Raw genomic sequence first — 15,150 nt, forward strand, 5'->3', positions numbered from 1 at the left:
AGGGAATGGACTCCGAGGCAGAATTAGAGGAAGGTGATGAAGAAGAAGGTTCTGAAGAAGACTCAGAATCTGGACAGGCTAGTCTTGCACTAGCAACCACTTTCGTCAGCAAGTCAATCTTCAATCTTGAAGAAAATGATTGCACCATCCATACTGATGACTATGCTGATGACTTCTCTCCAACCTATTGCTTCATGGCAAAGTGTTCGAAGGTACCAAATAATGCCTTCTCCTCTGATTCAAGTGACTGTGAATCTAATGATTATAAGAAACCCAGTTACAGTAAACTTGCTATCATTGCCACTAAACAACAAACTGCTCTGGAAAAGCTTCAGAAACTGCTAGACAAAAGTGATGATGTGTTGAATGACGAAATGAACCTTACCCAAATCCTCACTGATGTCATGAAAAGTCTTCGGTCTAGATTTGATAATCTTCAGGATCGTTATGATACACTCCTCACTGATCATGAGAAGCTTTCCTATGAATTTCTTCAAAGGAAGCTTGATCTTGAGAAGCTGAGGATGTCTCATGATGATCTTCGTATGGAAAATGATTCATTACTAGCTCAACAGATCAGCGCTAGTCAAGTTGAATTTATTCCTCCATCTCTTAAATGCATTGAACGCGAAACTGCTAATTCCTCACGAGAATCATCAAATGCTACCATTGCTACAAATTCTTCAACTGCACCTATTGTGTCTATTTCCTCACTTGAGGAAAACACAAATGTTACTGATGAAAATGCAGGGTTGAAAGAATTGTACGTGACACGCATGTACAAAAGCCTCAAAAGACATCAAACCCTTTGTGATGTGCTCAAAAAGTAGATGTTGAACAGGAACCCGAGGAAAGAAGGAATTGCCTTTGAGAGGAAATTAAATGCTGATGGATCTTATTGGAAACCTGAGCAGTATCCCAAAACCTCATGGGTTGCTGCTACTGGGCCTCCTTTTGATCCATCTAATCTAACTGGCTTTTCATGTGAATTATCCTATTCCTCGGATGAGTCATTTGATTCCAACTATAAACTGTTCAAAAATCAATCTGGTGAAGTATTTGCTCGACATGTTGGAACTAACTGCAGGAATGGCCCTCCTCTGAGGAAAATATGGGTTCCCAAAAGCTGTCTTGAAAATCTTCAGGTGAATGTCCTCATGACACCACCACTGAAGAATCTGAACCACAGATCAAATTCCTCAGGAGGACCAAAGTCTTCAAGAGGATCAATATCCTCAAATGGTCAAAACTATGCTCGTACCCGTGCTTATGCGTCTAACATGCTGGGAAACTACAAGGAATATGAATATGAGCATTACTCCTCAAATCATTATGTTCATAAATCTTCAAACCAGTTCTCTGCATATTCATATGAGTACTTTAATCCCCCTACTGTTAAGAGAAGTGCATTAGCTTCAATGCCACATTTCTCATATGGTGCTCGCAGGATGATGAACGCTTTGCCACCCCTTCAGATGTGGGTGGTGAAGAAATCAAACTAATCACCGTTGCAGGTCAGGTCTCGAGATGAAAATCATCATCTGAAGAATTTGCTGGAGACCTGAAGAAATGCTTGATAGGACGCAAGCTCATGATTGATGAAATAGAAATATTTCACACGTCCTTACATTTCTGTTATGATGAAATTACTGATCTGATGAAATTAGTATCATATTCTTCAAATATGAAGTATATGAGATGGTAAGCTGTACTAATTCATCTGCAGGATGACAAACCCAAGAATACTGAGTGGGTTCTTGATAGTGGCTGCACACATCACATGACTGGTGATAAAAGCTTACTGATGAATATGCCACTAACTCCATCACCTCTGAAGAAAATCACATATGCTGAGAAAGGTAAAAGCAAGGTATTGGGACTTGGCAAAGTGGCTAGTTCCAAGGATAGGCACATGGACAAAGTGATGCTTGTTGAATCCCTTAGTTTTAACCTCATGTCAGTCCCGATGCTTTGTGATCTTGATATGATTGTCATCTTTGGTAGATATAGATGTGTAGTCATCATGGAATCTGACAGATCCAAAGTCTTCGAAGGTGTAAGAATAGGGGATTTGTACATTGTTGATTTTTCTACAGGTCCTCAACCAGCCACTTGCTTACTAGCAAAAACCTCAGAAGGATGGCTGTGGCACCGAAGACTAGGTCATGCAGGCATGAGGAATTTGCACACGCTCGCGAAGAAGAAGCATGTCATCGGCATCGAATCAGTAAAATTCCTCAAGGATCATCTCTGCGGTGCTTGTGAATCTGGGAAAATGACCAGATCCAAGCATCCCTCTAAAACCATCATGACCACTACACGTCCATTCGAATTGCTTCATATGGATTTATTTGGACCTACTCACTATGCCACACTAACCAATGCAGCATCTTTATATGGCTTCGTCATAGTTGATGATTATTCCATATATACTTGGGTGCATATCATAGTGTATAAAACTGAAGTGCAGGAAATCTTCAAACGATTCTCTTCAAGGGCCTCGACGAACTTTGGCATCAAGATCAAACATATGAGGAGTGATAATGGAATCGAGTTCAAAAACACTGGTCTTGATGATTATCTTGATGAACTTGGTATTACTCACGAATTGTCTGCTCCTTATACTCCTCAACGGAATGGTGTCGTCGAAAGGAAGAACAGGACTCTGGTTGAAATGGCTAGAACTATGCTTGAAGAATATCAGACTCCTCGTCGTTTTTGGCCTGAAGCAATCAACACTGCATGTCATATCATCAACAGGGTATATCTTCACAAATTCCTCAAGAAAACCTCATATGAACTCCTCACTGACAAGAAACCCAATGTAAGTTATTTCAAAGTCTTCGGTGCAAAATGCTAGATTAGAGATCCTCACCATAGCTCAAAATTTGCACCTAAGGCACATGAAGGTTTTATGCTCGGTTATGGAAAGGACTCGCACACTTACAGAGTCTTCAACAACTATCACAACAAAGTTGTTGAGACTGTAGATGTGCAGTTCGATGAAACTAGTGGCTCGCAAAGAGAGCAATTGCCTTCTGATCCAGATAAGCTGTCTCCTGAGGAAGCAATAAAGCTTAAGCCTACTGAAGACATTGTTCCCACTGAGGAAATTGGTGAAGAAACGATCGCCATCGCTGACAAAAACCAAGAAGATGCTCCTAAGGAAATTGCACCAGCACCACTTCCTCAGCCCAGACAAAATCCTCAACCAGCTCATCCGAGGATTGCAAACGAAGTAGAACTTGACAAAATCCTCAATGACATCAACGCGCCAGGTCCTCTCACTCGCTCAAAAGCTTCACACTTAGTTAACTTTTGTGGGCACTTTTCCTTTGTATCCATCACAGAACCCTCAAAAGTTGCTGAGGCTTTTCTGGAACCGGAGTGGATCCAAGCTATGCAAGACGAATTTCTTCAATTCAAGCTGAATGACGTATGGGAGCTCGTCAAACGACCAGATCCTCGCAAGCACAACATCATCGGCACTAAGTGGATTTTTCGAAACAAGCAATATGAGGACGGTCAAGTGGTGAGGAACAAGGCACGACTTGTAGCCCAAGGCTACACCCAGGTTGAAGGAATAGATTTCGATGAAACTTTTGCACCTGTTGCTACACTTGAAGCTATTCGAATATTACTTGCTTATGCTAATCATCATAACATCACCTTATATCAAATGGATGTGAAAAGTGCATTCCTCAATGGTAAGCTTGAGGAAGAAGTATATGTTGCTCAGCCTCCAGGTTTTGAGGATCCAAAGAATCCAGACAAAGTCTTCACACTCAAAAAGGCTCTGTATGGCCTCAAGCAAGCCCCTCGGGCATGGTATGATACATTGAAGGAATTCCTCATGAAGAAAGGCATCAAACCTGGTTCACTCGATCCAACTCTTTTCACAAAATCCTATGATAATGAGCTGTTTGTATGTCAAATATATGTCGATGATATCATATTTGGCTGTACTGACAAAAGATACAGTGATGAATTTGCCTACATGATGAGTGAAGAATATCAGATGTCCATGATGGGGGAGCTGAAATTCTTCTTAGGTCTTCAAATTCGTCAATAAAGCAATGGAATCTTCATATCACAGGAGAAATACCTCAAGGATGTTCTGAGGAAATTCGACATGCACGAATGCAAAGGTGCCAAGACTCCGATGCCTACCAACGGCCACCTCAGCACTGATGGAAATGGTAAAGATCTCGATCAGCAGGTATACCGTTCTATGATTGGCTCTTTATTGTATCTATGTGCATCTAGGACAGATATAATGCTTAGTGTTTGCATGTGTGCACGTTTTCAAGCAAAACCGAAGGAATCACACCATAAGGCTGTGAAACAAATTCTTCGATACTTAGCTCACACACCAACACTAGGATTATGGTATCCAAAGCGCTCCAATCTTCATCTGGTAGGGTATTCTCATTCTGACTATGCTGGTGACCGTGTGGATCGCAAGTCAACTTCTGGCACATGCCATTTCCTCGGAATATCACTAGTTTGTTGGTCCTCAAAGAAGCAGAACTGCGTATCACTCTCCACTGCCGAAGCTGAGTACATTGCTGCTGGTTCTTGCTGTGCTGAATTGCTATGGATGAAGCAAACCCTCAAAGACTACGGCATCAACATGAAGAATGTGCCTCTCTACTGTGACAATGAGAGTGCTATCAAGATTGCATACAACCCAATACAGCACTCGAAGACCAAGCACATCCAGATTCGTCATCATTTTCTTTGGGACCATGTCCTCAAGGGCAATATCATCATCGACCATGTGAAGACTGATGATCAACTGGGAGATATCTTCACTAAGCCCTTGGATGAGAAAAGGTTTTGCAAGTTGCGGTGTGAGCTAAATATCTTAGAATCTTCAAATGTTTTGTAAAAACATGCACACATCCTAACACTTATGCAAAGTTGATTACTTAGATGTGCAACACATGATGAATCGATTTTCTTCAACTGATGAAGAATTTCACTCTGAATGTGAAGAAATTAACGAAGAAATTGATTCTCAGGGCCCAACGACAATTGTACGTGGCGTCTGTAATCAACATTCTTATATGGTGGGTAACGCCACCGCCCAATGTGAATTTTCTCAAGTTGATTTTCTTCAAATGATCAATTTCCTCACAATGCGTTTTTCTTCAAAACAACTGTTCTTCATTGTGATGATTTATTACTAAATCTTCAAAGACACTTGATGACTTTCATTTGACTAGATAAACTGTGATTTCTAGTCCTCAACAGCATTCACTTATTGCTATTTCTTCAAGTTGATGTTTCTGCTAAGTGAATGTGATCGGATCCTACTTCCCCTCTATGCTATACTGATCCAGTCTATTCAATTCTTCATATGTGTTCTATTTGAAACTTTGTTCAAAATCCTCACTGCGTCCTTGTTAGCTGATGATTTTGTAACGAAAATCCTCAAATCTTCAAAAATTGTTTCTTTAAAGACACAGTAACTGAACCCCCACTTGCCACGATCGGATAACCACGATCTCCACTATCTCCACCGCATCGTACGGGAGCTACACGTGTCCCGCGGAGACGTAGAGGCAGGGGCCATTTGGTCCGACATTCTCGCGCCAACAGTAACTTTTGGCTATAAATATGTCCTTATCCCCCTCGGCATCCTCTTCTTCGCCTCATTGCTCTCCTGCCACAGCACACTCCACCGAACCCTAGCGCCACCGCTGGTAGTCTCGTCGCCGGTGAGGAAGAGCTTCACTGCCTCGACTTCTCCATCATCGAAACCACGCCGGAGTCGGACCATCTTCGTCCGCCGCCGCCGTAGACGTCCTCTGTCGCCGAGTTAGGGTGCATTGGACACTCGAACGAAGAACCTCTCCAACACACAACTTTCTATGTTCTTCGTGCGCACCTTCCAGGGTAAATATATCCCATTTTTACAGCAGATTAGATCTAAAATTTTACATCTTCTATGTGAAATCTGATTTTCCTCAAGATACGATGCGCACATGATTCCTCAAACACTACCTATCACCACAATCATTGATGAACTATGCTAAGCATCTAAGATTTTCACGAGATTCCTTAATTGTGCGAATTTTCGGATCTGTACAACTCTAGAACCCAAGAACAGTATGCTTAGGCAAATTCCGCAACCACTGGTTATATTCCTCAAACTGTCAAACTTTTTCATTTTCTTCAAATCTGAGAACGCATATGACCTCTCCAAATTCCTCGCAACTATAGTCTGTTCACAGGTACACACATGTCAGCTGATGAATCTCTCGGTTCTCATCACATTAACTCATTTGCAGCGTTTCTGGAAGAAACTCTTCGAGGCTCATCAGAATCGTCAAGAGTTCAAAATCGTCAGCAAAATCCTCAACTGAGGAAAATGGAGGAAGACACAAAACAGAAGGGAGGAAAGAAACTTGAGCAAAACACAGCTGCTGATATCCGTGAGGACATTTACTTGGACTATTGTACGCCTGATGAAAATGAGACAATGGCCAAAAGAAAGATACGGCTGCAGAAGATTGAACGCTGATGGGCGAAGGAATGGAAGGAGTACAGGTTTGTGACTCCTAAATATGCGACGAAATTTGCTTTGAAGCCTCCTGGCAGAAGGGCCCCACTTGAGGATCATCAAGTAGCACATCCCTCAAGCCTCATGACAATTGATGACTATCCAGATGAGAAAGAAAAGCATCTGGCCAAGCTCAAGAGGCAGGCAGAAGCTGCAGTGAGGAAATTTAATGAATCCTCAGCTGGTGCCTCCGGCGCTGCTAATTCCTCAGCTACAGAAACCTCAGGCTCAGAAATTCCTCAAATGCAGTCTGTGCCATCAAAGCCAAGGGCTCCAAAGCCTCAAGAGAAGTCTGCTCAGGCTTCTGTCACAAAACCCTCAGCACCAAAACCCTCATTACCAAGATCTTCAACACCAAAACCATCAGCGCCAAAGCCCTCAGCACCAATCTCCTCAGTACCAAAATCCTCAGCTCCACCTCCAAAGCCTCAAGAGAGACCAGTACAGAAGCAAGTCGTAAAGCCTACGACCGCCAGCTCCAGCTCCTCACTCCCAGCTGCAACCAGCTCAGAGACAAAGTCTTCAACACCTCCTGTGAAGACTTTGGCAACTGCTGAACGTGCACCTCTGCCCAGCCCCAGCAAAATCATCGCAGTCCCGTCTGCATCAGAGGGAAGTGATAAATATGATGATGAAACCCTGCAAGCCATCATCAGAAACAAGGAAGAAAGAGTAGCTCAAGCATCAGGCAGCGCTATTCCTCTGGCCATGGATCCCAAGGTCCTCCTTGACTACATCAATATCTGGTATGAGGACCCAAACACTCCTATTGATGATTTGAAACTTCCCCTTGCCAACATCCACATGGTGGCCACTTTCATAAATGAAGCCAAGTGGAAAGAACAGCAGGCCAGGCAGGCAATGGTTGCAAAGATCAAAAAGGAGAAATTCCTCACGCAGAATCTCCTCAAACTGACTCCTGATGCACTGGTGACAACACAGGCAGAGCTGCAGAAATTGACTGACAAGTACGCCAAGCTGTTAGATCGCAAAAGCCTCAAGAGCAATCTCATCAAGCTGGCCACTAGTGCTGTTGATGACTACAACAAGAGAACCGCACCCCCAGCACCAACTCCTCAGCCCTTGGTTGAGGAGCCAGCAGATGCATCTCCTCATGAGGAGGAAACTCCTCAAGCTGAGGAAGAACACCAAGAGCGTTGTGTTGATGAACCGGCCATTGAAGAAATCATCACGGAAACTCCAACTGATGAAATTGCTGCCGCTGATGAGACTGCTCCTGTTCCAGCTGTTTCATCAAAGCAGGCTGATGACTCTGTTCCAGTTGGTTCCTCAATACCAGCTGAAGAAACTGTAGAGAGAACACCTTCACCAAAAGCTTCAAAGGTGAAGAAGATAATTCCGTCTGTATCAGACGTGAAGAAAACAAAGGCTGCTGAAAAGGAAGCCAAGAAGAGAAAAGCCTCCTCAGCAGTAGAAGAAACCGAGGCAAAGCGCCTCAAAGAAATTGAAGAAACTGCTCCTCTGGACCCGGTGCCTCTCAATGTCGCCCCTTCCTATGAGATGGTCGTCATTGATGACCCAGCTACGAAGGCAGATGAGGAAATGAAGGATGTCACCCCCGAGGAACACACTGATGAGGAAATTCAGATTGACGACAGTCCTCAACCTCTTATTCCTCAGACAGAAACTGCTCAAGCATCAGCTTCACCAGCTGATGAAACTGCTTCTGCCACAAAGCCAGCTGAGGAAAAACAAGCTGAAAAGCTGATGAAACTGCTTCTGCCACAAAGCCAGCTGAGGAAAAACAAGCTGAAAATCCTCATGCTGACGAAATTCAACATTCTAGGAAGACTCCTCAAGATGAGGAACAGGCTGACCCAACTCCTCCAACTGAGAAAGAAGCAAAAATTCCTCAGCCTGAAGCTCAGCCAGAGCAAGCTTCATCTCCTCACCATGAAGTACCAGCTGATGAAATTACTCACCCTGAGGAAAATGCTGAAGAAAATGTACCCGCCCAAGACAATGCAGTCATTATGCTCAACCCAGAGACTGCTATTGTTGTCTCCCCCCTATTCCTCAGCAAAATCTTCAGCCAGTTCAACGGCAGCCTTTCTCCAAGCGTCCAAAGTTTCAGAAAGAAAATTTCTTTAAAGAACGCATGTACTTCATCGGAGAGAACCCTTATGACAAGCCTCAAATGAGGCATCTGAAGTTTTGGACAACGACTCAGATGAACTACTATGCCTCTGTGCTCTGTGGACGAAACAAGATATTCCAGCACAGGCATATTCCTCATGTTGAACTTGAAGCAATACCTTGCCTGGAGCCAGTCCTTAGTGTACTCCACGATGCAGGTTTGCTCCCAATGTGATCAGACATATCAGACTGGAACAGCGAGCTTATTCTTCAATTCTATGCCACTCTTCATATATCTGGCAACCCTGAAGACATCAACACTTGGGTGTTTGACTGGATGTCACAAAACACTCACTACAAGGCTCCTGCTTCTGAACTCCTCAGAGAACTGCCCGTACCAATTCCCTCAGATGGTGCAGTGAAGCTTTATGGTGAGCGTGAGCTGCCAAATGGACTGATGGAAGTCCTCATGAAGCCTTTGGCTGCAGGAACATCTTCAAGAACAACCTTCCTCGTCCACGAGATGAAGTACACACCCCGGTCTGTCTACAGAATCCTCTGCAGTGTGCTCGCACCGATCAAAGACCATGACGATGAAGAAGATGTTGTAGGCCTCATGAAGAATATCCTCTTCAACATCATTCATGGTATTCCTATCAATATCCATGATTTCTTCTTGAGGACTTTGGCCGACAATGCCATGTGCCCCTTTGATCACAAGATATATGCCCCGTGGATCATGAGATTCATCAGGACAAGGACAGGCATCAACTTTCACGCTGATTGTCAAAACCATGTTGGATATATGCCTCCTATCCGGGTCAATAAGAAGACTTTTGAGCCCATTGAAGGAAAAGGAAAATCAGTGATTGAAGAAGACAGTAGGCCCCTTGATGGCCAGTTCAAAGAGCCAGAAGCTTATTCTTCATGGGACTCGTCCAGCAAGCCCCGTTCCTCCTCGCGTGCTGAATACCTGAGAGCTCCTCCTCAGTCTTCACCAGAAGGTGGATCGCAACCACAAATGGGTCAAACGCCAGTTTGGTGCCATTGTGAAAACCCTCACTGAAACATAGAACTCTGTGAAGATTAACCATCACTATCTGCATGAGGTTTTTGACCGCACCTGGGCTACACTTGCACATCTGAAGACTCATACTGAGCTTGAAGAAATGGACTTTGAGCGAGACTTTGACTGGTCGTGGCCTCCCAAGAAGAAGTTCAGTCCCATTCCAGTGCCAGACCTTGAAGACAGCTCCTTTTCTTCATTCCGCACTGTTGAATCTAATGAAGAACAGCTCGACACTGCAACCGGCCCAAGGAAGAAGACTACTCCCAAGAAGCATCACGGCTCTTCCTCAACCGCCAAGAAATGAAGTCTTTACGGGCGTTAGTCCTTAGTTTGTCCCTTTTTGTCACTTGATGACAAAGGGGGAGAAACTCGAGAGTTAGTTTTCAAGCGGGATATTTTTTTGGGGGCTTATAAACTATATTTAAGTTACAAACTCTTGGCTCTTCTGAAGTTTTTATGTAATGAGTTGTAACTTAAGCCCGATGGTACTATGACGCTTTTGAACGTTTTCTTCGCATGCTTATTCCTCAAGTTTTAATGCACGAATGCTGGAATTCGTCACATACCATTTGTCATCATGCATCTTCATTTTCTTCATATGATATGTTATATGTATGCATGATTTACAAGACTCAGGGGGTGATCTCCATGATATAAATCATCAATGTGCATTTGCTGTGAAAAGCAAAATCCTCAAGATATGCATATCTTCAGGGGGAGTCTCTCTGAATCTTGTTTTCAAATTCCTCAAATGAGTATTTACACTTCATATTTTTAATCCCTGTTGAAGACTTAACCTAATTGTCATCAACCACCAAAAAGGGGGAGATTGTGAGTGCATCTAGTGCCCCTTAGTGATTTTGGTGGTTTGAAGACTTATAGGTTAAGTATCTAATGTGTTTGTGAGTGTACACATGATCTATAAGTCATTGAGGAGTTTGAGATATTTGAAGAATATCGACCCCTAAAAATATATGTCTTCAGTTGAAGAAATTGGCTTGAAGCTGAAGAAATGAATCGCGAGGAATCTGCGATGGAATTGATATTCCTCATAAATATACTGATATTGAGAAGTCCGGTGGTTCCTGAAGAAAATCATTCTGAAGAATTTGAAGCTTGAAGATTTACACTTTCTGTTTTTACTTTCTTCGCATTTGAGTAATAGGAACAACATACTGTTAAAGGGGGTCGAAGTTACACTATGGAATGAATTTCCTCATGATGCTCAACCCAAGCCTAATCCTACCAAAAGCCTCAAGTGAGGAATATGAGTGACATGAGGACTCTCACAGTTGAGGGTTCCGACCGTTTTGATAACCACGCCAAGTCATTGGTCTTATCCACTCCAACGGTCATATTATTTAAGGGCATTAGTGTCAAATCATGTCGGGATGCTCCCAGGCTATAAATAGCCACCCCCACAACCCCTAGCTGGTTGGCTGCTCCGTTAGAAACTGACACTTGTCATAAGAGCAACCCAAATTCCTCAGAGTCTTCGAGAGTAATTCATCAGTGAGGAAATACACCACCCACCGAAACCACAAACCAAACCTAGTGATTGAGCATTACTGAAGAAGTTGTTCCTGTGTGGGACTGAATCCTTTTACCTTTGAGGACTGTGCATCCTCCAGACGGTTAGGCGTCATGGTCTAGAGCAATCCAGCAGTCAATTGTGGATCGCCGGGTGACCAAGTTTGTGAGGGTTTGGAAGTCTGCCATGAAGACTTACCACGAGTGTTGGGCGAGGACTGTGTGTCCTTAGCTCAAGGAGAATACGGTAGGGACTGTGTGTCCCGGGACTGTGTGTCCTTTGGTTTCAATACCAAGCCGCTCCAAACCAGATGTACAACTGTCACATCAGTTGGAACTTGGTCATCAACAACTGTCTTCACTGAGAAACGGGTTCTAATTCCTCAACTCTTTACTTTCCTTGTATTGTGTGTTGATGACTTTCACTGTGACTGTTTGAAGAATTTGCTGAAGACTTTCTCTGAATTTCCTCAACCCCAAATTCTTCACGATAGTTAATCATCATCTGTATTCTGCGTGCCTGCTTACTGTGCAATCTGTTTTCACATTCTTCACTCTGAAATAATGTTGTTGTGAACGTTTGCACGTCTGATCCTTTACTGTTTCCGCTGTAAGTTAGTCACCAGTGAGGAATTTCTTCAAAAGGAATTTCCTCAGTGATGAAATTCTAAAAATCTCCTATTCACCCCCCCTCTAGTCGATATAACGCACTTTCAATTTTGACGGCACCCTGGATCACCCTCAGTACTATTTCCACACGGCTCTGAGAGAGAGTGATATTATAACCATCATCAAGAAGTTGACCGGCGAACCCGCGGCAAAATGCGGCCAAATAGGTCTTAAGCCGTTTTGCAAGATCAACCCGGCATCAAAGGTAAATAACTTAACCTGCCACTTGTTTTTATTCATTTCGTCTTACTTGAACTATGACCTCTTATAAAATATACCATTTCAGAAAGGTGATAAATTATGGTCGAAGAGGCCAAAAAAGTCGGCCATGAAGCAAGCCAGGCCGCCCCCGAAGAAGAAGTCCAAGGGCAAAGGCAAAGCCGCCGTCACTGAGCCATCTGATGTTAATGAATCCCAAGTCGGCGATGTACTTTCAGAGGTAAAAATCCATCCTCTTTTAACTCGCCACTCATTGTTGACAGTTTTGTATTTATGTCTCTGTAACTCTTTGTGTAGAATGAAGAAAATGAAAGCCAGGAAGACTCCATAGAGGTAATTTCTGTTTCCTCCGACTCATCTTCTCCTCCACCTAAGCCGGCCATGCGAATTTGTGGGAAAGTTTCCTTCTCACACCCAAATGCTTGTTTGGATCCAAATTACCTTCTGAATAAGGCGCAACATGCCTCAAATCGGAAAACTCGGAGTCATTCTGGAGACTTGGTGTCCGGGTTACCAACAAGAACCAAGAAAAGGCAAAATGAGGTATCTTTTTAATAACACTTCTTCATAGCCTTTTGGATCGCGTTTGTAACTCGCTCACATTTTTGAAGTACTTATCTTTACAGAGTTCTCCTCCCACATCCGGCGACTCAGTGATGTCGGCACTTCCAGCGATTATCCGTCTCCGTGGGTAAGCCTTTGACAACATTTAACTTTGGTCTGATGATAGTAATATCCATTCCTTTAAACGCACCCCTTCTGCTTTTAGGGCACATGCAAAGAAAAGGAAGACTGACAGGTCAACTTCCATTACAGCTTCGAAGCCAATTGAATAATCGGCGCCGATCCAGGATAACCCGGAACAAGACAAACCTGAAGATCAAGTTGATCTCCCCAGCTCGCCCAAGGAAACCATGGAAGCGCCTAACCCGCCAAGTCCATTGAAAACAGCAGAAGACCCAGACGCTGTAGTTATCACCGGTACTCGCTTCTCTAAGCCGACCACAGCGGTTTTATCGAAGCATGTATCATCATCAGCTCAACCTGTTTTTGAGCATGAACTTTCCAAGGCTAAGTTCTCCCAGTATGAGAATCTCGAATTCAAAGAACTTTGCTCTGGCTTTGCAAGTCGCCTGGAGGCGAGTTATGAGATGGAGAAAAGTCTGCTTCGATTGCTGAAGAACAAACATGAGGTACGTCTTATTGCACACTGTATTATCCTCATTAACCCCCAAGGGTCGGGTCATCAGTAAAAAGATGAGCCGGGTCTTGATAGTAAAAATGAATCTGTCGACCTGTAACCCCAAGGGCCGGGTCATCTGTAAAAAGATGAACCGGGTCTTGATACTTGAAGAAAAAAACTTTCGACCTGTAACCCCCAAGGGCCGGGTCATCTATAAAAAGATGAGCCGGGTCTTGATAATTGAAGAAAAAACTTTCGACCTGTAACCCCCAAGGGCTGGATCATCTGTAAAAAGATGAGCCAGGTCTTGATAATTGAAAAAAAACTTTCGACCTGTAATCCCCAAGGGCCGGGTCATCTGTAAAAAGATGAACCGGGTCTTGATACTGTATAATTTTGTCTAAAAAATTATACATTAGCCCCCAAGTGTGAGGGATGTTGCTTGCAATAATTCTGAGACTTGCCCCTTGACTATATATTTCGACAGGAATCACTTATCCAAACTGAATCAGCATTTGGCGACTTGAAGAAAAGTTTAACCGATCAGCACGATGCCCGGGCAAAATCAGAAGAGAAGTGTCAACTGATCTTATCTGAGATGGAGAAGCTAAAGGCTGACTTAAAAAGGGCTCAAGCTGATCAAGATGCCTTAATAAAGCGAGCAGAAAAAGCTGAAGCCAAATTGGACAATGTGCAACAAGAGCTGTCCGGCTTAAAGCGACATATCTCCAACATGGCGCAAGCTGTCTTTGGTAAAAACCAACCCTTGACCTTGCACTTTGTAAATAAATAGCTTTGTATAAATCGCTGACTATCATTACCCCTTACACAGGTCCGAGAGCCGCCAATCTTCAGGATGATTGTGTCCTCATGCTGAAAGCGATTTATACGTTGATGGAGCAACTGTATACCGGAAGTGTGCTGACCGTGAAAGCAGTGATGGGTGCCAAGGAACCCATAACATCAATAAAGAAGATGCTTGGCTGCTTATCTACTCTTCCTCCTCAAATTGGCGAGCTAACTCGGTCAGCCGCCCGAAAAGGAGCACTGACTACGCTGAGTCGGTGTTTGGCATATGCTCCAGAAATAAACCCAGAAGAAGTAGCGGCGGGCTTTCCCCAGCTCAAGGATGATGGGTCAGAATTTGCTGAAGAAGACTATCAGCGTGTTGTCAAAGAATCCCGTTTGGCGGCGACTCAGCTTGCTGCAAGCTTGGATTTATCAAAATACCAAGCCGCCTATGACAACAAGAACAAGAAAGTTAACCCGCCAACCTTTGTAACGACCAGCTTAACTCCGCGCCGACCCAAGAATCCTTTTGACTTGGAGGTGGACCTTTCATCAGTGCTGAACGAGGAAGATGAGTTTGCCGCATTATCCAAATGTAACTGGGTACTGGGCGACTTGCAAATTGAAGTCTACCAAAGCTCGCAGCAGGCTGATCCAAGGACATCAGCGGAATAAAACTTCATAGATTTGGCCATGAGAGCCATGTAATAAATCTTTTTAGAGATCAAACTGCTTCTGTGATATCTTGAAAAATCCTTATGTCGCCCTTAAGGCGTTTTTAAAATGCTTGATCCGCCGTTGATGCATTTTTATGATGCTTGACCCGCCATGGCTAGAATGATTTTGATCATCAACCTGTTAAGCTTGAAAACATATACCAAACCATCTCAGTGAGTAATGGATGATAATAAATAACAATCGGCCCAAGATATTTGAGGCGAGTCAGAAAAAAGTCTGAAAAACCTTGTGGCAGTGCCAGGAACGTAAAAAATAGTAATTTCGTTGGCTCATCAGGTCGCGACAGGA

Source organism: Hordeum vulgare, chromosome 2H, assembly GCF_904849725.1.
Source record: "Hordeum vulgare subsp. vulgare chromosome 2H, MorexV3_pseudomolecules_assembly, whole genome shotgun sequence".
Classification (NCBI taxonomy): Eukaryota; Viridiplantae; Streptophyta; class Magnoliopsida; order Poales; family Poaceae; genus Hordeum; species Hordeum vulgare.